At 51.9% G+C, this 23,007-nt stretch overlaps 1 protein-coding gene across 1 annotated transcript in view; it reads left to right on the top strand.

The window, feature by feature from the left end:
* Positions 1-590: 590 nt before the first annotated feature.
* The window catches only part of AP1B1 (adaptor related protein complex 1 subunit beta 1), a 61,410-nt gene continuing 38,993 nt past the window's right edge, over positions 591-23,007 (top strand). The window contains exon 1 of the mRNA XM_062182771.1: positions 591-736. The gene's annotated coding sequence lies outside the window, so the exon portion shown is untranslated. The remainder of the gene's footprint in view (positions 737-23,007) is intronic.

Genomic DNA, 23,007 nt, shown 5'->3' with positions numbered 1-23,007 from the left:
CAGCCAGTCTGTCCCTCTCTCTCTCCCTCTCTCTCCTGCTGCCTTTCAAATAAATAAAAATTCAATTAAAAAATTTTTTTTAACAAAATCAAACCATATCATCAAGCCTACAAGATCCTTCCCCAAAATATTGGAAGTGATTATCTCAGGGAAGTGAGACTGAAGGTGAGCTGTTATCTTCGCTTTGGTTTTCCCTGCTCTGCAATGCAATTTTTATCTTTTTTTTATCTGAAAGGCAGAGAGGCCTCCCGCCTCCCTGGTTCTCTCCTGGGCTGCAGCCGGGCCAGGCAGAAGCCAGGAGCCGGGTGCCCGGTGGGCGGCGGGGACCCGGTGCAGGACCACCCGCTGCGGCCTCCCGGGCGAGCAGACAGTGTCTAGAAGCAGCAGATGCACGGTGAGCCACGGTCAGGAACCGGGTGGCCGCCGCCGCCAGTACGCAGCCGCACGGAGAGCCTGCCCGCAGGCTCCGCCCCTTCCCGGCACGCGAGCCCGCCCCTCCCCGGGCCCCTCCCCCGCCCGCCCGCGTCGTGCCCTTGATCCCGCCCCCCGGCCGTGCGTCCACCGGAAGTGCCCGCGCGCGGGCAGCTCACTTCCGCCCGGCAGGTGACAGCCGCGGGGCTCGGAGCAGCCGGCGGCACGGACGCACCGGGAGAGCGGGAGGAGGAGCAGGAGGCCGCGGACATTTTGCTGCCGAGCCGAACCGAGCCGTGGCTCCAGGAGCCGTTCGGACTTGCCGGTGAGGAAGCAGGGGGCGCCGCGAGGTAGCAGAAGGGGCGGCGTGGGGGCAGTCGGGGGGTCTGAGGTGAGGGGTTTGTGGGGGTCAGAGGTCACGGGGAGGACGCGGCGCCGTGGGCGCGCGGGCGGCGGCCCGGGGCCGGACGGGGCGGAAGGACTCGGGTTCATTCATTCGCGCCCGCTTGGCCGCCGGCCCGGACCGCGGGCGCCCCGGGTCCGCAGCCGCTCTCGGGGCGCCCGCCCGGAGACTCCTAGACCTTAGGCCCCGAGGCTCCCGTCTCTGGCCGGGTGGGGGAAACTCCTCTGCGGGCTCCGGTTTCCCTTTTCTCCGTTACCCCCGTGGTCACCCCGAGGCCTCGTCGTCGTCCAGGGCCGAGGTTCAGCAAGGAAAGATTAAAGTTAGAAAAGAAAAAACCAGCCTTCTGCCGCCCGGGTGGACTTGGGCTTGGTCTGTCCGTCGGCGCCCCGGGGACGAGTGGACGGCATGGGGACGTCTGAAACAATGCTAAGAAATACTGAGGACCCCCTGTGAGTCTTGAGCTCCTACTGTGTGTGCGGGGCTGTGCTGGGCGCTCTACTTACAGTGCCACATGGAGTCCTTTGCCAGGGCGCTGGTGTTTCACCCCCCTTTTATCCAGGGAGGTCAGATCAGCCATGGAAGGCCGGTTGGGCAGGAGAGGCAGAGCCAGGGTTCCTGCTTAGGCCGTCGGGGCCGTACAGAGACCATGGAGAGATGGGCGCCGTGATGGGGCGTAAGGGGCTGGTTCATACTTCTAGGGGCCTGGGTCAGGGTCAAGACGTAGCCTTATCGCCTGATCTTTCCTAAGGGGCATTTGGTTTGCTTGCTTCACCGTGAGGCAGCCCTGCAGGCTGTTGTAAGTGATTGGTCTTGCAGGGGCACGCGTTGAAGGTTTTCCGGGCTGTTGGGAACTGTGAGACCCCGAACGGGTTATCCATGAAGCTCAAGAACTGCTTTCCTTTTGGAAGAGAGAGAGGGCACCCAGATGACCATCAGGGGGTCTTGGGTGTGGAAGCGTGTACCCGAAGGGAGGGTCTTCGCCCCTCTGAGAAGTGTGCAGAGCCCACGTGGTCTTGCCTGGGAGATGAGACGCTTGGTGGCCGAGGGCCAGGCTCCGTGTCTGAGCTTTCTTCCAGACAGTGACCACTCCACTTCCACCTCAGTTTCCCAGACAGCAGCGTGAGAAAGACCTGCTGCCTTCCTACCCGCTCCTGGGTGTCTTTTTTTTTTTTTAAGATTTATTTTAGGAGCCGACACTGTGGCATACTGGGTAAAGCTGCCTCCTGTAGTACTGGCATCCCATATGAGTGCTAGTTTGAGTCTCGGCCGCTCCACTCCTGATCCAGCTCTCATGGCCTGGGAAAGCAGTAGAAGATGGCTTAAGTCCTTAGACCCTTGCAACCTGTGTGAGAGACCCGGAAGAAGCTCCTGGCTTAAGATCAGCTCAGCTCCAGCTGTTGTGGCCATTTGGGGAGAGAACCAGCGGATGGAAGACTTCTCACTCGCTCTCTTTCTCTGCCTCTGCCTCTCTGTAACTCTGCCTTTCAAATAAATACTTTGAAAGCCACAGTTACAGAGAGAGGGAGAAAGAGGGAGAGATCTTCCATCTATTAGCTCACTCTCCAGATGGCCGCAGTGGTCAGGGCTGGACCAGGCCGAAGCCAGGAGCCAGAATCCTCTTCTGGGTCTCCCAGATGGATGCAGAGGCCCAAGGAATTGGGCCATCCTCCGACGCTTTCCTAGGCACAAGATCAGGGAGCTGGATTAGAAGTGGAGCAGCAGGGACTTGAACCAGCACTCATATGGGATGCCAGCTTGCAGGCTGCAGCTTTACCTGCTACGCCACAGTGCTGGCCCCTCTTGGGTGTCTTAAACGTTAATCTCCCTGTGGGGTTTCCACCTGCTTCTGAAGAAAACTCTGATAGAGAGCCAGCGCCATGGCTCACTTGGTTAATCCTCCGCCTGTGGTGCTGGCATCCCATGTGAGCACTGGGTTCTAGTCCCGGTTGCTCCTCTTTCAGTCCAGCTCTCTGCTGTGGCCCAGGACGGCAGTGGAGGATGGCTCAAGTGCTTGGGCCCTGCACCTGCATGGGAGACTGGGAGGAACCTCCTGGCTTCGGATTGGCATAGCTCCGGCCATAGTGGCCATTTGGGGGGTGAACCAATGGAAGGAAGACCTTTCTCTCTGTCTCTCTCTCACTAACTCTACCTGTCAAAAAAAAAAAAAAAAAAAAAGCTGTGATAGAAATGTTCGGGTTAGGGTAGTACTGGTATTCTCTTTAACTCTATGATCTGTTCTCCTAGTGCCACAGACTTCACAGAAACTTAATATTGTCACCTTATCCTCCTCCTTCCAAGGGAAGAATCGGGATAAAGTGACTTGTCACAGATGGTGGGAACATGAGAGAGCACAGGCCATCTCTGCCCTGAGTTGAGCTCTCACCGTTCAGAAGATGTCATGAGGACCGACTCCACCGGGTCTCGGGGTTGCTGAGTGTGAGAGCTGGACAGAGGCTTCTCCCTGAGTGGCGTGAAGGCCTCCCTCAGGTCTGATGGAGAGTGCCGTCCGACTCAGTGGGTCCCTGCTTCCAGCTCCTATGACCTGGGTCATTTACCTGGGCTGGGGCTCCTTTAACTCCACTCTACACTAATACTGCCCCTCTCCCTGCTTTTTCCTCCACCCCTGCCTTGTGTGCGGGTTCAATGAGGAAATTTGTGCAGAGCCTGTGGGTACCTTGGTCCAGCCAGTTAACCCGCACTGGGGCCTGTGTCTGCAGACGTCTGGGCGTTACTTCCCTCTGCAGACAGGCCTCTGACTTCAGGACGTCTCCCACCCTTTTTGTTTCATTTCCTAAAAGCGTTTCAGAACTGCTTGGTTTGTTGGTCCTGCTGGCCCTGGCCTTGGACTTTGATCTTTCTCCAGCTGTCCTCTGAAACTAGCGCTTGTCTTAACTGCTCGCTTCCCAGAAAACCCCCAGCTCAGCACGCCTTCAGGGAGCTGGGGTGTGTTTCTCAAAGTTGAATTGTCATCTGTTCCTTGAAGAATTTGCTTTTTCCGGGCGGCCTAAGATAGGTCATTGATGTTATCACAGTCCAGAAATGATTTTCCTGTTCTTTATCTCTTTACACAGAGAGGAACAAATACCCCAGAGAGAAAAATGTCACCCAAGCAATTGGAATCCTTTATAGAAAAAAAATCTCAGCCTGCGCCGCGGCTCACTAGGCTAATCCTCCGCCTTGCGGTGCCGGCACACAGGGTTCTAGTCCCGGTCGGGGTGCCGGATTCTGTCCCGGTTGCCCCTCTTCCAGGCCAGCTCTCTGCTGTGGCCAGGGAGTGCAGTGGAGGATGGCCCAAGTGCTTGGGCCCTGCACCCCATGGGAGACCAGGAGGAAGCACCTGGCTCCTGCCTTCGGATCAGCGCGGTGCACCTGCCACAGTGGCCATTAGAGGGTGAACCAATGGCAAAGGAAGACCTTTCTCTCTGTCTCTCTCTCTCTCACTGTCCTCTCTGCCTGTCAAAAAAAAAAAAAAAGGAAAAGAAAAAAATTCTCGGGCCGGTGCCACGGCTTACTAGGCTAATCCTCCACCGGCAGCACCAGCACCCCGGGTTCTAGTCCCGGTTGGGGCGCCTGATTCTGTCCCTGTTGCCCCTCTTCCAGTCCAGCTCTCTGCTGTGGCCCGGGAGTGCAGCGGAAGATGGCCCAAGTGCTTGGGCCCTGCACCCACATGGGAGACCAGGAGGAAGCTGCTGGCTCCTGGCTTTGGATCGGCGCAGCGTGCTGGCTGCAGCAGCCATTTGGGGAGTGAACCAACAGAAGGAAGACCTCTCTCTCTCTCTCTCTCTCACTGTCTAACTCTGCGTGTCAAATAAAAAAAAAATTCTCGCTTTGGAATCCATCGTTGTTCTGAGAGTAATACTCAGGTTCCTCAGCACAACATTCAAGGCCTTTTGGGCTCTGACCCCGCCTTCCCCGTCCCCCCCACCCCACGCCTCCACCACTTCCCAAGCTCCGGTCCAGCTGAGCTTTGCACCCCTTCTGTGAGCCCCAACTCTACACTTCACTGTCTTCAGTTTGAGCTCTTCTTTTTTTTTTCCTTAAAGATTTATTTGTTTATTTGAAAGTCAGAGTTACACAGAAAGAGAATGAGAGGCAGAGAAAGAGAGAGGTCTTCTATCCAATGCTTCACTCCCCAAATGGCCACAATAGCCGGAGCTGCGCCAGTCCGAAGCCAGGAGGCAGGAGCTTCTTCTGGGTCTCCCATGCAGTTCAGGGGCCCAAGGACTTGGGCCATCTTCTACTGCTTTCCCAGGCCTTAGCAGAGAGCTGGATTGGAAGTGGAGCAGCCAGGACTTGAACTGGCGCCCACATAGGATGCCGGTGCTTCAGGCCAGGGCGTTAACCCGCTGCGCCACATGCCGACCCCAGTTTGAGCTCTTCGTCCTGCTCCTCCTGCTCCACTTGCTTCGCTGGGTCACTCTTGATGCTTCCTGTCTGACCGTCACCCTCAGTTTGCAGGCCTGGACCAGATGCCTCCCCTGAAATCACTGATCACAATAAGTCGTGATTGTCCTCTTGGCTGCCTTCTAAGTGAGCAGCTTCTAATCCTTGGCAGGGATTGAAGTTAACTGTCTGTGTCTCCAACATCCAGTTTGATGTCTGGCTTCAGGGGAGTACTTGGTGACTATTTGCTGAATGAGCAAATGAATGAATAACATATTAGGTGGTTAGGTTACTCTGAAACCAGCAGAATTGAGAACACTGTCCAGGTGATCTCCTGTCCGTCCTCATGTCATCCCAGAGGGAGAGGGAGAAATCTGACCCATGGTGAAATTAACTACTCAAACTACTGCTGCTACTGCAACCAGCAAGTGTTTAGGGCGTCCAGAGATCTGGGGGTTTGAGGGAGCCAGTAGGTGGTAAACGCTGTGTAATAGTGGCCAGCATTTATCAAGTCCACCTAGTGGGCTGGGCACTGCTTGTTCTTGAATTGTCTCCTCTTAATGGAGCTCAGGGTGGGAGGCTTGGCCAGAGCTCTAGACCGCCACGCATCGCACTCTGTGATGTGTCCCCCCCGGAGGACTCCCTGAAATCAGGAGGCCTCATCAAATTACGGTAGGAGTGTGGCTGTTTGACACCAGAATGCTCAAGATTCATCATCAGCCAGGAAGCCTTAGTCATTGACCCCCCCCAACTGCTGTCACCCCTGCCTCCGCCCGGGGACTATGAGCTGGAAGATGCGGAAGATGGTAGATTTGGAAGTCAGATCTCAGAAGTTTTGAAACCCAAAAATGCAGTGTTCATTTGCGTCACTTCAACAGCTGAGCTGTGTGGAGGAGTAGACTTGAGTGGCAAATACACCCTAAGTGCTCTGGGGGTCTTGAGCATTTTGAGAGCGGAATGACAGCCTTCTGCTCTCGCCAGTGGCTGGTCTGCTTCGTGTTCTTCATCCTCTGGTCTTGAAGGTTGGGTGACTGGGTGTCGAGACCTGGACAGAGACTTCAGAAGTCCAGCATGCATTCATTTGGTCATTCATTCACTCCTCATTGAGCCCTTGCTCGTGCCCGGCACTGGGCTGTGCTGATGGGTAAACAGGCCAGGGCACTGGGCTGCTTACGGCATTCTGCTGGGGGGAGGGAGATAAAGCAGAAATAGACATGTGGAACCTATGCAGTGATTAAGAAAACTGATCAGTAGGCCGGCACCGTGGCTTAACAGGCTAATCCTCCGCCTTGCGGCGCCGGCACACCGGGTTCTAGTCCCGGTCGGGGTGCCGGATTCTATCTTGGTTGCCCCTCTTCCAGGCCAGCTTTCTGCTATGGCCCGGGAAGGCAGTGGAGGATGGCCCAAGTGCTTGGGCCCTGCACCCTCATGGGAGACCAGGAGAAGCACCTGGCTCCTGCCTTTGGATCAGCGCGATGCGCCGACCGCAGCGGCCATTGGAGGGTGAACCAACGGCAAAAAGGAAGACCTTTCTGTCTGTCTCTCTCTCTCTCACTGTCCACTCTGCCTGTCAAAAAGAAAGAAAAAAGAAAACTGATCAGCAGCGAGGAAAACAAAAAGGCATGGCAGCCAGCACCTGGCGGAATGAAGTCAGCTCCCAAGATGCAGCTCCCACCTCACTTAGAGCAGACCCAGAGGCCACCTGTCTTGAGGCCCCTTCCCTTCTCTGATCTCAGCAGTTGTCCCCCCACACACCCCCGTTGCTTACTCAGTCACATTCACTCCCTGCTGGTCCTCAGATGCCTGGCACACTCTCACCTTTCCGCTGGCTCTGCCATGTGCCTGGCAGGCTTTTCCACAAACATGCCACCTGTTGCCTTCTCCAGGAGGCCTCCCTTGGCCACCGTGATTAAATTTCAGTGTCCTCCCACCTCCGACGCTCCCTGACATCCTTCCTCACGCTTTTTCTCCCTAGCGGTTATTACGCTGTATGTAAGATACGGTGTGTCTTAGTTATCTAACTCGCTTATGGTCTCTGTCCCTGTTAGGATGTTAGCTCTGTGAAGAGAAGTTTGTTTCACTCCCTGCTGTATCTCGACACAGAGAAGGGCTTCTGTACCTGGAAGGGTCCAGTAAATGGATGAAAAGTGAGGGGACCGGTGTTGTGGCGTACCAGCATCCCATATGGGTGCTGGTTCAAGTCCAGGCTGCTCCACTTCCAATCAAGCTCCCTGCTGATGCACCTGGGAAAGCAGCAGAGGATCACCCAAGTAATTGGGCCCCTGCACCCACGTGGGAGACCTGAAAAAGTTCCTGGCTTCTGGCTTTGGATTGGCCCAGCTCTGGCCATTGTGACGATTTGGGGAGTGAACCGGCAGATGGAAGATCTCTCTCTTTCTGTCTCTGTCTCTGTCTCTTCCTTTCAAATTAGAAAAAAAAAAATATATATGAAAAGTGAATAAGAATAGTGCAGGGTAGAGACAGAAATACCTACTTTTAAAAAAATACTGGTTTTTTTTTCTTAAGATTTATTTATTTACTTGAGAGGCAGAGTTAAAGACAGAGAGAGGGGTCTTCGATCCACTGGTTCACTCCCCAAATGGCTACAACAGCTGGAGCTGAGCCAATTTGAAGCCGGAAGCTAGGAGGTTCTTCCGGGTCTCCCATGTGGGTCCCAAACACTTGGGCCGTCTTCATTGCTTTCCCAGGCCATCAGCAGAGAGAGAGCTGGATCGGAAATGGAGCAGCCAGGACTCAAACTGGCATCCACATGGATGCCGGTGCCATAGGTAGATGCTTAACCACAGCGCCAGCCCCAGAGAGTATATGCAAGGCATATACTTAAGAGTATATGCAAGGAAGGTATCTTTTTCATTTTTTTTAAAGATTTATTTATATTGGGGCTATTGCTTTGGCTCAGTGGGTTAATCCTCTGCCTGCGGTGCCAGCATCCCTTATGGACACCGGTTCTAGTCCTGGCTGCTGTTCTTCCGATCCAGCTCTCTGCCATGACCTGGGAAAGCAGTAGAAGATGGCCCAAGTCCTTGGGCTCCTGTACCTGCGAGGGAGACCCAGAAGAAGCTCCTGGCTCCTGGCTTCAGATTGGCGCTGCTCTGGCCATTGCAGCCATTTGGGGAGTGAACCAGTGGAAGGAAGATCTTTCTCTCTGTCTCTCCCTCTCACTGTCTGTAACTCTACCTCTCAAATAATTAAATAAAATCTTTTTAAAAAATTTATTTATTTATTTGAATGTCAGAGTTATACAGAGAAAGGAGAGACAGAGAGAGAGGTCTTCCTTCCGCCGGTTCACTCCCCAATTGGCCACGATGGCTAGAGCCGCGCCGATCAGGAGCCAGGAGCTTCTTCCTGGTCTCCCACGCAGGTGCAGGGGCCCAAGCACTTGGACCATCTTCTACTGCTTTCCCAGGCCATAGCAGAGAGCTGGATCAGAAGAGGAGCAGCCAGGACTAGAACTGGCGCCCATATGGGATGCTAGCGCTTCAGGCCAGGGCGTTAACCTGCTGTGTCACAGTGCCAGCCCTGCAAGGAAGGTATCTTAAAATGTGTGTGTGTGTGTGTGTATGTATCTGTGCAAGTATATATATGTATATTTGGAAGGCAGAATGACAGAGTGAGAGGAAAAACACTGAGAGAGATATCTTCCAAATGTGCATAACAGCCAGGGCTGAGGCAGCCCGTGACCTCCATCTGGGTCTTCCAAATGGGTGGCAGGAAGCCAAGTACGTGGGCCATCCTCTGCGGCCCCCAGGTACATTAGCAGGAAGCTGGGTCAGAAGCAGAGGCAGGACTCAGTTCCAGGAACTCTGATGTGAGATGCAGGCATCCCAAGCCAGTGTGACCCTCTGTACACCTGCCCCTGTCAAGTATCTTTGAAGTGATGTCATCTAAGCTGAGATTGGAAGGATAAGTTGGTGCAACCAGGCTGGGGAAGGAGAAGATAATCCAGGCAGAAGGATCAGCAAGTGCAGCGTCAGGAAAGAGCCTGGTGCTTAGCTGAACGCAGAAGGAAGGCCTGCAGGTGCTGGACAGAGAGAAGGGCCTGGCTGCGCTCACACCGTAGCCTGCGTCAGCACCTTGCGCCTGCCTCCCAAGCTCTGGCACTTCGTGAGCTGAAGCCTGCCTATGTTACTTACCTGACCTCACGGAAGGGAGCGGCCTAGACATTTCTCCCACTGGAGATGCCTCCTGACTTCTACCCTTTTCCCTTCCTTCTGTGTCTTATACTTCCATTTATTAGCTAAGGGGTCTGGCATTTTCTTTCTTTTTTTTCTTTTTTAAGATTTATTTTATTGGCCAGCACCGCGGCTCAATAGGCTAATCCTCCGCTTGCGGCGCCGGCACACCGGGTTCTAGTCCCAGTCAGGGCGCCGGATTCTGTCCCGGTTGCCCCTCTTCCAGGCCAGCTCTCTGCTGTGGCCCGGGAAGGCAGTGGAGGGTGGCCCAAGTGCTTGGGCCCTGCACCCCATGGGTGACCAGGAGAAGCACCTGGCTCCTGCCTTCGGATCAGCAAGATGTGCCGGCCGCAGCGGCCATTGGAGGGTGAACCAACGGCAAAGGAAGACCTTTCTCTCTGTCTCTCTCTCTCTCACTGTCCACTCTGCCTGTAAAAAAAAAAAAAAAAAAAAAAAAAAGATTTATTTTATTTATTTGAAAGACAGTTACAGAGAGAGGCAGAGGCAGAGAGAGAGAGAAGTCTTCCATCTACTGGTTCACTCCCCAAAGGGCCACAATGGCTGGAGCTGGGCTGATCTGAAGCCAGGAGCCTCTTCTAGATCTCCCACATGGGTGTAGGGTTCCAAGGACTTGGGCCATCTTATGCTGCTTTCCTAGGCACATTAGCAGGGAGCTGGATTAGAATTGGAGCAGCTGGGACTCAAACCGGTGCCCGTATGGGATGCCGGTGCTGCAGGCAGGGGCTTTAACCCACTGCGCCATAGCAGGGTTCTGGTATTTTCAATTTCAGTGTAGTCAAAATAATGTGACAACCAGAGCAGAACCCAGAGAGTGAAACATTGGAAAGTTTCTATGTAGCTGAGGTTCGCTGCCAAAACTTGAAATTTTCCTGAGACGAGTTGAGCACAAGTCCTTAAAATGTATTGAGCACATACTAGTGGCCTGATACCACGCAAACAGGAGGTAGGAATATAATAGTAGACAAATGAGCAAAATCCTTGCCCTAATGGAATTTACATTACAGAGAGAAAAAAATAGTATAATACATTTTGCAGTTATGTAGATGACAGTTACTTTGAAGAAAAAAAGGAGGATGGAGAGTTTGGAGGTGGAAGGCGTTGCTTGCAGGAGCTACATGATTTAGATAGAGTGGTCAGAGAAGGCACAGTGGGTTAAGCCACTGCTTGCAATGCCGTCATCCCTTATCAGGGCTGCTTCTGATCCTGGTTCCTGCTGATGCTCATGGGAGGGCAGCAGATGATGGCCTGAGCACTTGGGCCCTAGCCACCCATGTGGGAGACCTGGATGATGGAGTTCCTGCCCCAGGCTTGGCTGTTGTGGCCATCTGGGGAGTGAGCCAGTAGATGGAAAATGTCTTTCTTGGTCTCCCTCTCCCTCTCCCTCTCCCTCTCCCTCTCCTTCTCCTTCTCTGTTGCTCTGCCTTTCAAATAAGTAAGTGAATAAATCTTTTAAAAAGTGAACAGAGAAGGCCTAATGAGAAGGTGACATTTGAGCCAAGACTTAAAGGAGGTGAGGAACTGAGCCACAAGGCTGTCTGGAGAAAGCCTTCCTGTAAAAGAAATGGTACATGCAAAGGCCCTGAGGTGGAGACATGCCTGTGGTGTTCAGGAATCAGCAAAAAGGCCTGCATGACTGGAGCTGGGGGGATGGGTAGAAGAGTTCAAAATCAAATAGGGACTGAGGGTGTGAGTGAGGAGCATAGCAGTTAAGATGCCTGCATCCCACGTCCGAGTGCCGGTTCAAGTCTTGGCTACTCTGCTTCCCATCCAGCTCCCTGCTCATGTGCCCGGGAAGGCAACAGAAGATGGCCCAAGTGCTTGGGCCCTTGCCATCCACACGGGAGACCCTGAGGGAGTTCCTGTCTCCTGGCTTCAACCTGGCCCAGACCTGGTTGTTGTGGCCATTTGGGAAGTGAACCAGTAGATGGAAGACTGTGTGTGTGTATCTCTTTGTCTATTTCTGTTTCTCTGCCTTTCAAATTATTAAAAAAAAAAAAAAAAAAAAAATGAGAGCGTGCATGTGTGCACCTCTAGGGGAAGCCAGGAGGCCGGGCAGCAGTTTTGGCTTTTACTCTGCGTGGGCCAGGGACCCGTTAGGGGTTGTGGACCAGAGGGCTGCCACAGTCTGCCTTCAGTTCTAGTACGAGCCTTCTGGCTGTCGCCGAGATGGGTTCTTGGGAGCAGCTTGGGTAGCAGCCTCAGTGGGGGGAGATGGTGGCCCGGGGCCAGGTGATAGTGACAGCTGGCGAGAAACAGTTTCCTAGATTCTGGATGATTTTGAAGGTAGACAGATAGGATTTGCTGACGGGTTACATGCGGGGTCTGCCGCTGAGGTTTTTAGCCTGAGAACCTGTTAGAGTGGTGTTGGCAGCAAGCAGATAATGAACACTGCGGGATGGGCGGCTGGGGAGGGAAGGAAGCAGGGGGTCGGGGTTCTCTGCTCAGTTTGCGCTGCCTGCTGCTCCTACAAACACACCATTGGGGGCGTCAGTCAGGAGGCTGGGATGTGGGAGCCGGAGTTGAGGGGATGGGCTGGGATAGGGTATTCTGCGTTGTCAGCGTGTAGACAACTCTTGAAGCTCTGACACTGGTGCAGTCACTAAAGAGGCCATGTCATGTAGCTGGAGCACAGGAGAGGGACAAGGCCTGAGCCTGGGGCGTTTCACTGAGGAGCAGAGCAAACTGAGATGGCGTGGACAGTGGGGGACAGGGAAACGGAGTGTGGCTTCTTGGAGTCCGAGGGAAGACAGTGTTCCGGGGAGTGACCCGGCAGTGTCAAGTGCTTGTCCTTTGAGGAGACGGGCAGGGCCTGGCGCACCCTGGCCTGCAAGGCCATCTGAACCTCGGCCTCCTTCCCTGACTTCGTCTGCTCCTCGCCCTTCCAGATCCTTGCCCCAGGTCAAGCAGGGTGCCCCCCAGACTTCACAACACACATGCTGTTTTGGCTTTGGCTATGGCATGCCTGTCTCTGTATCTCTAACTCCTCACCAGGAAAAACAAAATATTTATTTACTTGGGAGGCAGGGAGACAAAGAGATTGTTCCAGTTTGCTGGTTCATTCTCCAAATGCCTGCAGTGACTTGGATTTGGCTGGATGACGTTGGGAGCCAGGAAACCATTCCAGGTCTCCTGTGTGAAAGAGAAGGGCCCAACCACTTGAGCCATCTCTGCCGTCTCCTGGGGTCTGCGTTAGCAGGAACCTGAAAGAGGAGCTGAGACCAGCACTTTGAACCCAGGCCCCCTGATGACTGCTAGGCCAGATGCCTGCCCCTCACTCCTCATTTTTAAATGGGTAGGGGGCCGGTGCTGTGGTGTAGCAGGTAAAGCCACCCCCTGCAGTGCCGGCATCCCATATGGGCGCCGGTTTAAGTCCCGGCTGTTCCACTTCTGATCCAGCTCTCTGCTATGGCCTGGGATAGCAGTAGAAGATGGCCCAAGTCCTTGGGCCCCTGCACACGCGTGGGAGACTGGAGGAAGCTCCTGGCTCCTGGCTCCGGATTGGCGCAGCTCCGGATGTTGTGGCCAGTTAGGGAGTGAACCAGTGGATGGAAGACCTCTCTCTCTCTCTCTCTCTCTCTCTCTCTCTCTGCCCCTCCTTCTCTCTGTGTGTAACTCTGACTTTCAAGTAGATAAATAAATCTTAAAAAAATAATAATAAAAAATGGATAACAAGTAAGTGATTGAATGACCAAGCACAGAACCTGCTTCCCAGCCGGCGCTGGCAGTGGCTTCATTGTTCTGTGAGCCCTCCTTTGTTTCACTGGTATCTTAGGGCTCTTCTCCATGCCACCCCTGCTCCTGCCTCTCCAAATCTGTTGTGTCCTTTCACGTCCAGCCAAGCCTCTTTTCATCTAAGAGAGCTTCCCTGAATGTTCCCCTGGCTCAGGACCCTCCTCCTCGGAGCTTTGGGTGCAGTTACCTGTAGGCGTCACCGCCCTGCTGTTCCCCTGTAGCCTTTACGTGACCTCTGAGTCTGTAAGCAGGGGGGGGGACCATCCCTTCTCTCCCGGGTGCACAGTCCCAGGCGTGGAGTGGACAGTGCTGCACGTGGCTGTGTGTGCCGAAAGGACGGCGGTGAGACCTGACAGCTCTCCACAGTGTTCCCACTGTCTGGGCGGGAAAACAGATTGCAGGGAGCCTCGCTCTGTAGTCTTCAGTCAGCCCTTTCCCCTCTTCTTGATAAACACTGTTCTGAAGAAGCCCTGATTAATTTTCTTTCCAGTCCAGAGGCGCTCTCCTTCGGCACTAGATCTTTCCACACCTGTGTCCGTAGATCAGTTAAGAACTGGCGTCTGATCTAGAATGAATTTTTAGAGACTTTGTGCTGATACAAGAACATTTGCCTACCTTTAGTTCCTTTCATTTTGAGACTTCTAATTGCTAGGGGCCCTGGGAGGCTGATTTTCATTCATCAGTTTTCACCCACATCCGGGGAGGCCCATAACTTGGCAGGCTCATCCAGACAAGCATTCTCTGCACATGTTACTAAACTCGATGTTCCTGTTGTCCAAGCTGCACGGGCCGGCCCGAAAATAACCTGTAATTCAACATCTGAGGCACTGCAGAGCTGTGTGGCAACCCAGTTGACACGCCCTTCAGCCTAGGGCATACATGTGTACCAGGGCTTCATTTAGAGAGGAGCCCCTCACTGGACACAGAGGGACATGTGGCCTCATTGTGGGGGCAGTGGTGGAGAGTGCTGGCACTACTGCTTTCTGGCTGTGTGACTCCAAACAAATGCCTTGACCTCTCTGGGCTGCACTTCCCTCATGTGATTGTGAAGACCAAATTAAGGGTGTGTGTTTTTTTTTAAAGATAGATTTATTTATTTATTTGAAAGTCAGAGTTACATGGAGAGAGAAAGAGAGGCAGAGAGAGAGAGAGAGAGAGAGAGAGGTCTTCCAGCTGCTGGTTCACTCCCCAATTGGCCACAATGGCTGGAGTTATGTCTATCCGAAGCCAGGAGCCAGGAGCTTCCACCTGGTCTCCCATGTGGGTATGGGGCCCAAGGACTTGGCCATCTTCTGCTTTCCCAGGCCGCAGCAGAGAGCTGGATTGGAAGTGGAGCAGCTGGGACTCAAACTGGCGCCCATACGGGATGCCGGCACTGCAGGCAGTGGGTTAACCTACTATGCCACAGCGCCGGCCTCTTGTTCTGAATTTTATGCTGAAGTTGCTCAGTGACCACATCATCTCAGGGAAAGTCCGAGCTTGGGTCTGATGTCCTTGCTGCTGACTCACCGTCCTCTCCTGGCCTCACCTGTGTCCCTGTTTTTAGAAGGGAACCGAGGGCCTCTCACTGTTTGGGAGGAGACTGTCAGATGAGGAGTGCTGAGTAGAGTCATCTTCTCTCAAATTCTCAGCTCCGTGGGGACAGGTGCGCCATCCAGGGCATCGCCAACAGGGGAGTCCTTGGAAAATGGGTCAGCCTCTGTCTGCCCTTGAGGCAGAACTGGAAGAACAGCACACACAGAATGGTCAGGGTTTGGCTCTCCTGTCCCAAGTGAAGAGGAATTGGTGACACTGGCTTAGCCCCTTTTTTTCTCTTTCCCTAGCTTGGTCTTGACTGTCCCTCAGGTAGCATGTGCCTTGGAGTGGTGCTTCCTCAGGGAAGGATTTCACAGTTGAAGCCGCCAACACTGACCTTCAGACCAGTTTTCTCACCCAGATAGCTTTTTAACAAAACATTTATTTTTACTTATTAGAAAGGCACAGTGGCATACAGAGAGAGAGAGAGAGAGAGAGAGATACTTTCCATCTGCTGGGTCACTCCCCAGATGGCTGTAACAGTCAGCAGTCAGGTCTGGACCAGGCCAAAGCCAGGAGCCAGGAACTCCATCCTGGTCCCACATGAGTGACAAGGCCCAAGTACTTGAGCCATCTCCGCTGCCTTAGCAGGGAGCTGGGTCAGAAGCCAAGTAACCAGGACTCCCACTCCAATATGGCATGCCAACATCACAGTTGGCGGCTTAACTCATTGTGCCACAACGCTGGCCTCTGCCCAGATTCCCTTGAATTCCAAGAGGGGTCATGGCTCATTGGATCGCACCCTGTCAGATGTCTCCCTTTTCCCCTTCCTGAAGCTGCTTCCCTAGCTGGTCTCACAGCACCAATCATCTCCCTCAGGAACTTGCCGGGGGCTGAAGGTGCATGGTGTGCTGTGCTAATGCTGCCAGCTTCACACTTCCCATCTGATGGCAGAGCTGGGCCTCTCCCCTGAGCTACCACGGTCCTTGCCCGGGCCATTGGGGAGTTAGGATACTTTTCCTGCCTCGCTTGTTACCGTTTGCCTTCTTACTAAGGTTGAGGCCCTGGCTGCCTTCATTCTCTTTGTCCCCTTGGTGGGAAGATGAGTCTCTCCTGGAGAAGAGGATGTGAAATGTGGGGGGCTTTTATCTGGCCTTTAGTAGATTGTAGACCGTGGGTTGTCTGAAGGGCCTTTGGTGGAGGCAGAGAAACAGACACAGTGGAATGAGCAGGGCTCTAGGTCCTTTCCTTTTTTATTTATTTATTTATTTATTTTTTTGACAGGCAGAGTGGATAGTGAGAGAGAGAGAGAGAAGGGTCTTCCTTTTTGCCGTTGGTTCACCCTCCAGTGGCCGCTGCGGCCAGCGCATCTCGCTGATCCAAAGCCAGGAGCCAGGTGCTTCTCCTGGTCTCCCATATTTATTTATTTTTAAGATTTGTTGATTTATTTTGAAAGAGTCACCGAAGAGAGGGAGGAAAGGGGGTGGGGGGAAGAACCAGGAGCTTCATCCAGGTCTCCCATGTTGGTGTAGGGGTCCAAACACTTTGGCTATCTTCCACTGCTTTTCCTGGGCCATTTGAAGGGAGCTGGATGGGAAGTGGAACAGTCAGGACATGAACCAGCACCCCTATGGGATGCCAACATTGCATACAGCAGCTTTACCTGTTACACCACAATGCTGGCCCTGGACTGTAGATCCTATACCTTTACCTTAGCAGAACAGCTCCACTTTTTTCTGTTTTTACCAATTTAAGAATGGGGGTGGGGGCTGGCACTGTGGCAAGGAAGGTTAAGCCTCTGTCTGCAGTGCCAGCATCCCATATGGGTGCTGGATCGAGTCCCAGCTGCTTCACTTCCCATCCAGCTCCCTGCTGATGTGCCTGGGAAAGCAGTGGAAAATGGCCCACGTCCTTGGGCCCTGCACCCACGTGGGAGATGCGGAAGAAGCTCCTGGCTTCTGGCTTTGAATCAGCCCATTCCCCTGCCATTGAGGCCGTTTGGGGAGTGGACCAGTAGATGGATGATCTCTCTCTCTCTGTCTCTCTCTCTCCCTCTCCCTCTCCCTCCCTCCCTCTCTCCTTTTCTTTCTATATTTCTGCCTCTTAAACAAAAAAATAAATCTATTTTTTTAAAAAAAAGTGGGGATGGGCTTGAAAAGTAATTGATTGAATTCTCTTTGTTTGACAGTTGGAGAAATAAGACCCGGAGGTAGGGTGATTGACCCACGGTCACACAGATGTTGACAACAAAGCCAAGTTTCCTGGCAGCCATCTTGGCATTGGGTCAGCCTTGTCATGTTTGTTGAACGTTAAAACTTAAAGTCTTATGTTCCCAGTCTGCCCAGTCCTCACTGTCTGGCATTTGTGACAGAGCTCTCGTGTCTTGATCTGTTACATGCCCTTGGTTTTGTAGCTACTCTGGGAACCTGATGTCTGGTGTTTTTTTTTTTTTTTTTTTTTTAAAGTATTTTATTTATTTGAGAGAGAGAATTATAGGCAGAGAGAGGGGGAGACAGAAAGAAAAGTCTTCCATCCACTGGTTCAGTCTCCAAATGGCCACAACAGCCGGAGCTGAGCCAATCAGTAGTCTCTTCTGGGTCTCCCATATGGGTGCAGGGGCCCAAGGACTTGGGCCATCTTCTATTGCTTTCCCAGGCCATAGCAGAGTGCTGGGTCAGAAGAGGAGCAGCCAGGACTCGAACCAGTGCCCATATGGGATTCTGGCACAGCAGGCGGAGGCTTAGCCTACTATGCCACAGCACCCCTGTTCACTTTACTAGCCAACATCTGGTGATCTACCAAGATGTGCCACACATAGTGCCAGTCACTGGGCTGGCTTCATTAGGAAAGATCCCAAATGAGAGGTGTGAGGACAGCTGTGGAAAATCTGGGACTATGCCAGCGCTACGGCTCACTAGGCTAATCTTCCGCCTGTGGCACCGGCACCCCGGGTTCTTGTCCCATACGGGGCGCCGGATTCTGTCCCAGTTGCTCCTCTTCCAGTCCACTTCTCTGCTGTGGCCCGGGAAGGCAGTGGAGGATGGCCCAAGTCCTTGGGTCCTGCACCCGCATGGGAGACCAGGAGGAAGCACCTGGCTCCTGGCTTCGGATCAGCGCAGTGCACCGGCCGCAATGCACCGGCCATAGCGGCCACTTAGGGGGTGAACCAACGGAAAAAGGAAGACCTTTCTCTCTGTCTCTCTCTCTCACTGTCAAACTCTGCCTGTCCAAAAAAAATAAAATAAAAAACGAAAAGAAAATCTGGGACTTGATTGAGTCTGATGCTGGGATGTCTCTGTCCTTTGGGGTCGGGGAGGAGGTACCTCTTGGGCAGCCATGTCTAAGTTGAGACTGAAGAGTGGGGGTAGATCATTCTTTCTAAACTGATTTACATTTAAATACATGCACAGGGGACAAAATTTCCAAGCTATAAAGAGGTAAATAATGAAAAGTCAGTCTTTCATCCTTTTCCTTAATCACCTAGCTTTATTTTGTTAAGAAATTTTAAAATTTTTCTTTCATTCACTTCAAAGGCAGGGGTGGGATGGAGGGAATCAAGAGAACTCTTCCATCCACGGGTTTGTTCCACAAATGCCCTGCAACAGCCAGGGCAGGACCAGGTGCTGCACCAGCCCAAGCACTTTGGCTGTCATCTGCTGCCTCCCATAATGTGTTAGTAGGAAGCTGTATTGGAAGTCAGGTGGCCAGGACTCCAGTAGGGAAAGCACATGTTCCAGGCCATGTGCCACAGCGCTGGGCCCACCTGGCTTTTTTCCCCAGAGGAAACCACTGCTGCCTTTTCGTATTGTTTCAAGGTCAGCTGGTGCACTTGCAAATACTCAGATGTTCATGCTTTTATTAATGTATCTGTAACAGAAATTGTACCACACTACATATTCTGTTGCATCTTGCTTTTTTCATTTAATATCTTGGAAAGTATTGCCTAAAGCACATATAGAACTGCTTCATTCTTTTTTATGGTTGCTTGGTGTTCCATCTGTCTGTATACCATGCCGTCTTTTTTATAAATCAGTCCTGTTGATGGACATTCAAGGCATTCACAGTATTTTACCGTTAGGAAGGATGCTGTATAAATAACCTTGTCTCTTCACAGCTTTGTACGTACACAGTCCTGGGAGCAGAGTTGCTGTGCCAAAGGGTAAATACATTTGTGACTTTAATAGCTTGGTTGCCAAATTGTTCCCCATGTTGTAGCAATTTAGATTTCATTATCATCACATGAGGGTGCCTATTTCCCCACATCAGCACCAACATGGGGTCTTTATCAGTTTAGCAGCCAACAGGTGGTATTTCATTGTTGTTTCAGTATGTGCTTCTCTTATTGGGAGTAAGCTTGAACCATTATATTTCATTTTCTGTGAACTGTCTATATCCTCTGCCAGTCTCCTGTTTGTGGTCATTTTTTATACATTAAGGAAAATAGGCTTTGTCTACAATGTGATGAAGATTTTTATATGTTGTGTTTATCATTTGTCTTTTTGGCTTTTTATTATGTTCGGGCCATACAAGAAAACTTGATCTGTATGTAATTGAGTTCACAGATCTTTGTTGAGACTTGTTGATTTTATGTCACACTCAGAAGGGCTTTCTTTCCTCTGGATGATACAACGTTCCATTCTCCCTTTCTTCTTTTCCAGCACTGGGCTGTATTTCATTATTATTATTATTTATTTGAAAGGCAGAATTACAGAAAGAGAGACAGAGATCTTCCAACCAATGGTTCATTCCTCAAATGGTCACAGTGGCCAAGACTGGACCAGGCAGAAGCCAGGAGCCTGGAACTCCATCTGGGTTTCCCACATAGGTTAGGTGGCAGGGGCCCAAACACTTGGGACATCTTCCACTGCTTTTCCAGGTGCATTAGCAGGTGCTTGGTCAGCGTGGAGTAGCCTGGAATTGAACCTGCATTCAAATGGGATCCAGCATTGCAGGTGGCAGCTTAAACTGCATGATTTTTTTTTAAGTGATTTTCACGTTCGCACAATTGGTGCCAGCTGAAATGCTGAGCTCCTCAGTGACCAGTCTGTGCCTTGGGATGAAGTTCATTTTCATCCCCAGGCCCTCTTCCAGGCCCCCCTCTGGCTGTTCCTACTGACTTTGTGTCACCCTCAGCAGGGCTTTCTCTCCTGGATGATACAACGTTCCATTCCCCCTTTTGTCTTTTCTAACACTGGGCTGTATTTCATAATTTTTTTTAAGATTTATTTATTTGAAAGGCAGAGTTAGAGAAAGGGGAGAGACAGAGGAAGATCTTCCATCTGCTGGTTATCACCATCACCATGGGTTAGTTTGTCTTGTACTGCTTTTGACAACATGTAAATAAAACCCCATTATACTTACGGCATTTGCATTTATTCTGGTCAGTTATCCGCTGCCAGAAGAAGTATGAAATGCACAGAGGAGCAAGGGGAAATTGAGTTACAGAGAGCATGACCTCAGCGCTCTTCCCTTTAGAAAGTGACTATTACTAGCAATTTCGAGCCTTTGGAGAAAAAATTGAAATCTACTCAATACTCTTTTCTTCATTTTTTAAATACAGCTTTAAATTAATTTTATGAGCTTAAAACATAGATTCAGCATTTCTTGTACATAAAATTGTATTTAGATATTTGAAGGCAAAAAATTTGAAAAGTGTTGAGGACATTTTTTCTTGAAGCTAAACCTAACTTCTGTGACTAAAATACAGTGTTTAGAAGGGAATATTTCTATGCATGTTCCCCCCACACACCCTTTGTCCCCTAAGACCTGTTTTCTACTCCTAGACTACATTGCTGCTTTAAAAAAAAAAAAAAAAAGATTTATTTATTTTACTTGAAAGGCAGAGTTACAGAGAGGCAGAGAGAGAGAGAGAGGTCTTCCATCTGCTGGTTCACTCCCCAGATGGCCACAACAGCCAGAAGTGGGCTGATCCGAAGTCAGGAGCCAGGAGCTTCTTCTGGGTCTCCCACGCAGGTACAGGGGCCCAAAGACTCGGGCCATCTTCTACTGCTTTCTTAGGCCATAGTAGAGAGGTAGATAGGAAGTGGAGCAGCTGGGACTCGAACCGATGTCCATATGGGATGCCAGCACTGCAGGTGGTAGGTTTACCTGCTATGCCATGGTGCTGGCTCCTACATTGCTTCTTTGTCTCTGGCATGTGATTCTCATGAGGGGCTTTTTTTTTTTTTTTTTAATTAAGATTTTATTTATTTTATTTGAGAGAGTTACAGACAGTGAGAGGGAGAGACAGAGAGAAAGGTCTTCCTTCTGTTTGTTCACTCCCCAAATGGCCGCAACAGCTGGAGCTGCACCAATCCGAAGCCAGGAGCCAGGAGCTTCTTCCTGGTCTCCCACGTGGGTGCAGGGGCCCAAGGACTTGGGCCATCTTCTGCTTTCCCAGGCCACAGCAGAGAGCTGGACTGGAAGTGGAGCAGCCGGGACTAGAACCAGCGCCCATATGGGATACGGGTGCCTCAGGCTGAGGATTAAGTTACTGCGCCACAGATCCGGCCCCAAGGGGCTTCTTTGTAGTTCTAGAAAACAAAAGAAAGTTACTGTATTTCAGGCTGTGTTGCTTTTAGTTCCTCTTTGTTAAGTCTAAGAATGTGGTTAGCAGGAACTAGTTCTTGGCTGTGGCATCAGGGAAATGGTCTTCCACTTGTGGGTGTGGGAAGATTGACCTGAGGTGGCAACGGTGGCTCCTCATGGGCAAACCAGTTGTTCCAGCTGCGCCCCTTTTAATTTAGGCCAGACATCCCTGGAGGCATTCCTCACCCTGTAAAAGCCAGAACTGAGGACTGAGGGGGATCCCAGCCCAGAAGGCTGCCTCCTTGGCAAAAGTGACTCATCACAGTGGCCAGAGCACTTAAATGATGGCCTTTTTTTTTCCTTTTAGTGTTCCCTGCCACATCCAAAGCTGGTTTCTGTCGTCCTGGCTGCCTGCTTTCACATGTGGCTCGTGTACCCGATCAGATTCAGAGAGCAAGGCCTCAGTCCCTGTGGCCTCCGTGGGGTGGGGGTACGGTGTTAGCGTCCGCTCAGCAATGCCAGGAAGAGCGTGTCTGTCTCTCCCGTGACATCTGGAAGGCTGAGCTCCTCGAGGCTGAACCAGAGAGTTTTTCCATCCCTGCAGAAAGAACGAAAAATTCTCTTGGACTGACTTCCAAGAGGCAACTGCAGGGCCTGGTACTGGTGTGAGGACGCTCATAAGAGAGAGGACACAGGGAGCCAGCCACCCGGAGGAGATCCATAAGCTATTAGCTGATTGCTCACCATGAAGTGAGGTGTTTGGTTTTGTTTCTAATCTGTGTTTTGGGGTGGCTTTCCAAGAGCATTTTCACTTCTCTCTCCTCCGCTTTAGTTTCCTGTATGTGAAACAACTTCAGAGCCAGCGGTTCCTGCCTCGGCAGTCCCGCAGGGCCCTCTGCGGAGGCTCAGAGATGCTGTGGGAGAAAGCAGCCGTTTGTGTGGGAGCAGTGAGCACCGTAAAAGAAGGTGTCCTCAAAAGCTCGGCAGAGCAGCGTCCGTGCCGGTAGCCTGGCAGTTCCCGCTCTGCCCTGCGTCTCTGTCCTTGTAATCCCTCTCGCACTCCTGCTCCTCCGGCCAGTTTCACAGGACACAGATCTGTCCCCGCGGGTTGTGTCCTAGGAATTTCGGGCCCCCGGCAGTCGCGTGCCTGCATAGGAGGGGAACACCCCTGTCGGCCTCTTCTGCTGGAGAAGAAGTTCTTTTTTTTTTTTTTTTTTGACAGGCAGAGTGGACAGTGAGAGAGAGACAGAGAGAAAGGTCTTCCTTTTTTTGCCGTTGGTTCACCCTCCAATGGCCGCCGCGGTAGCACACTGCGGCTGGCGCACCGCGCTGATCCAATGGCAGGAGCCAGGTGCTTCTCCTGGTCTCCCATGGGGTGCAGGGCCCAAGCACTTGGGCCATCCTCCACTGCACTCCCTGGCCACAGCAGAGAGCTGGCCTGGAAGAGGGGCAACCGGGACAGGGTCGGTGCCCCGACTGGGACTAGAACCCGGTGTGCCGGCGCCGCAAGGCAGAGGATTAGCCTACTGAGCCGCAGCGCTGGCCTTGGAGAAGAAATTCTGTGCCGCTCTGAAGTTTGAATGTCTAAAGCAGGTTGATGTGTGTGTGTGTTTGTGGTTTATTTAATAATCTAGAAAGTTGTCAGCTCTCAGCAGTTCTGGCGTAGTTTCAATTGTAGTAGGGAATTCAGGAATGTTCATGGAGCTGGTTGTAGGTAAATCAAATGCACGCTTTTGATAGTATGATTGGAAGAGTCTATAAAACTGACCTTGTTGGTTTTGTTCTCAGCAAACCCACCCAGGCCACAAAAACTGGCTTTAA

This window comes from Lepus europaeus, chromosome 23 (genome assembly GCF_033115175.1).
Source record: "Lepus europaeus isolate LE1 chromosome 23, mLepTim1.pri, whole genome shotgun sequence".
Classification (NCBI taxonomy): Eukaryota; Metazoa; Chordata; class Mammalia; order Lagomorpha; family Leporidae; genus Lepus; species Lepus europaeus.
The sequence above is the reverse complement of the archived record's forward strand: the minus strand, read 5'-3'. Positions and strand labels throughout refer to the sequence as shown.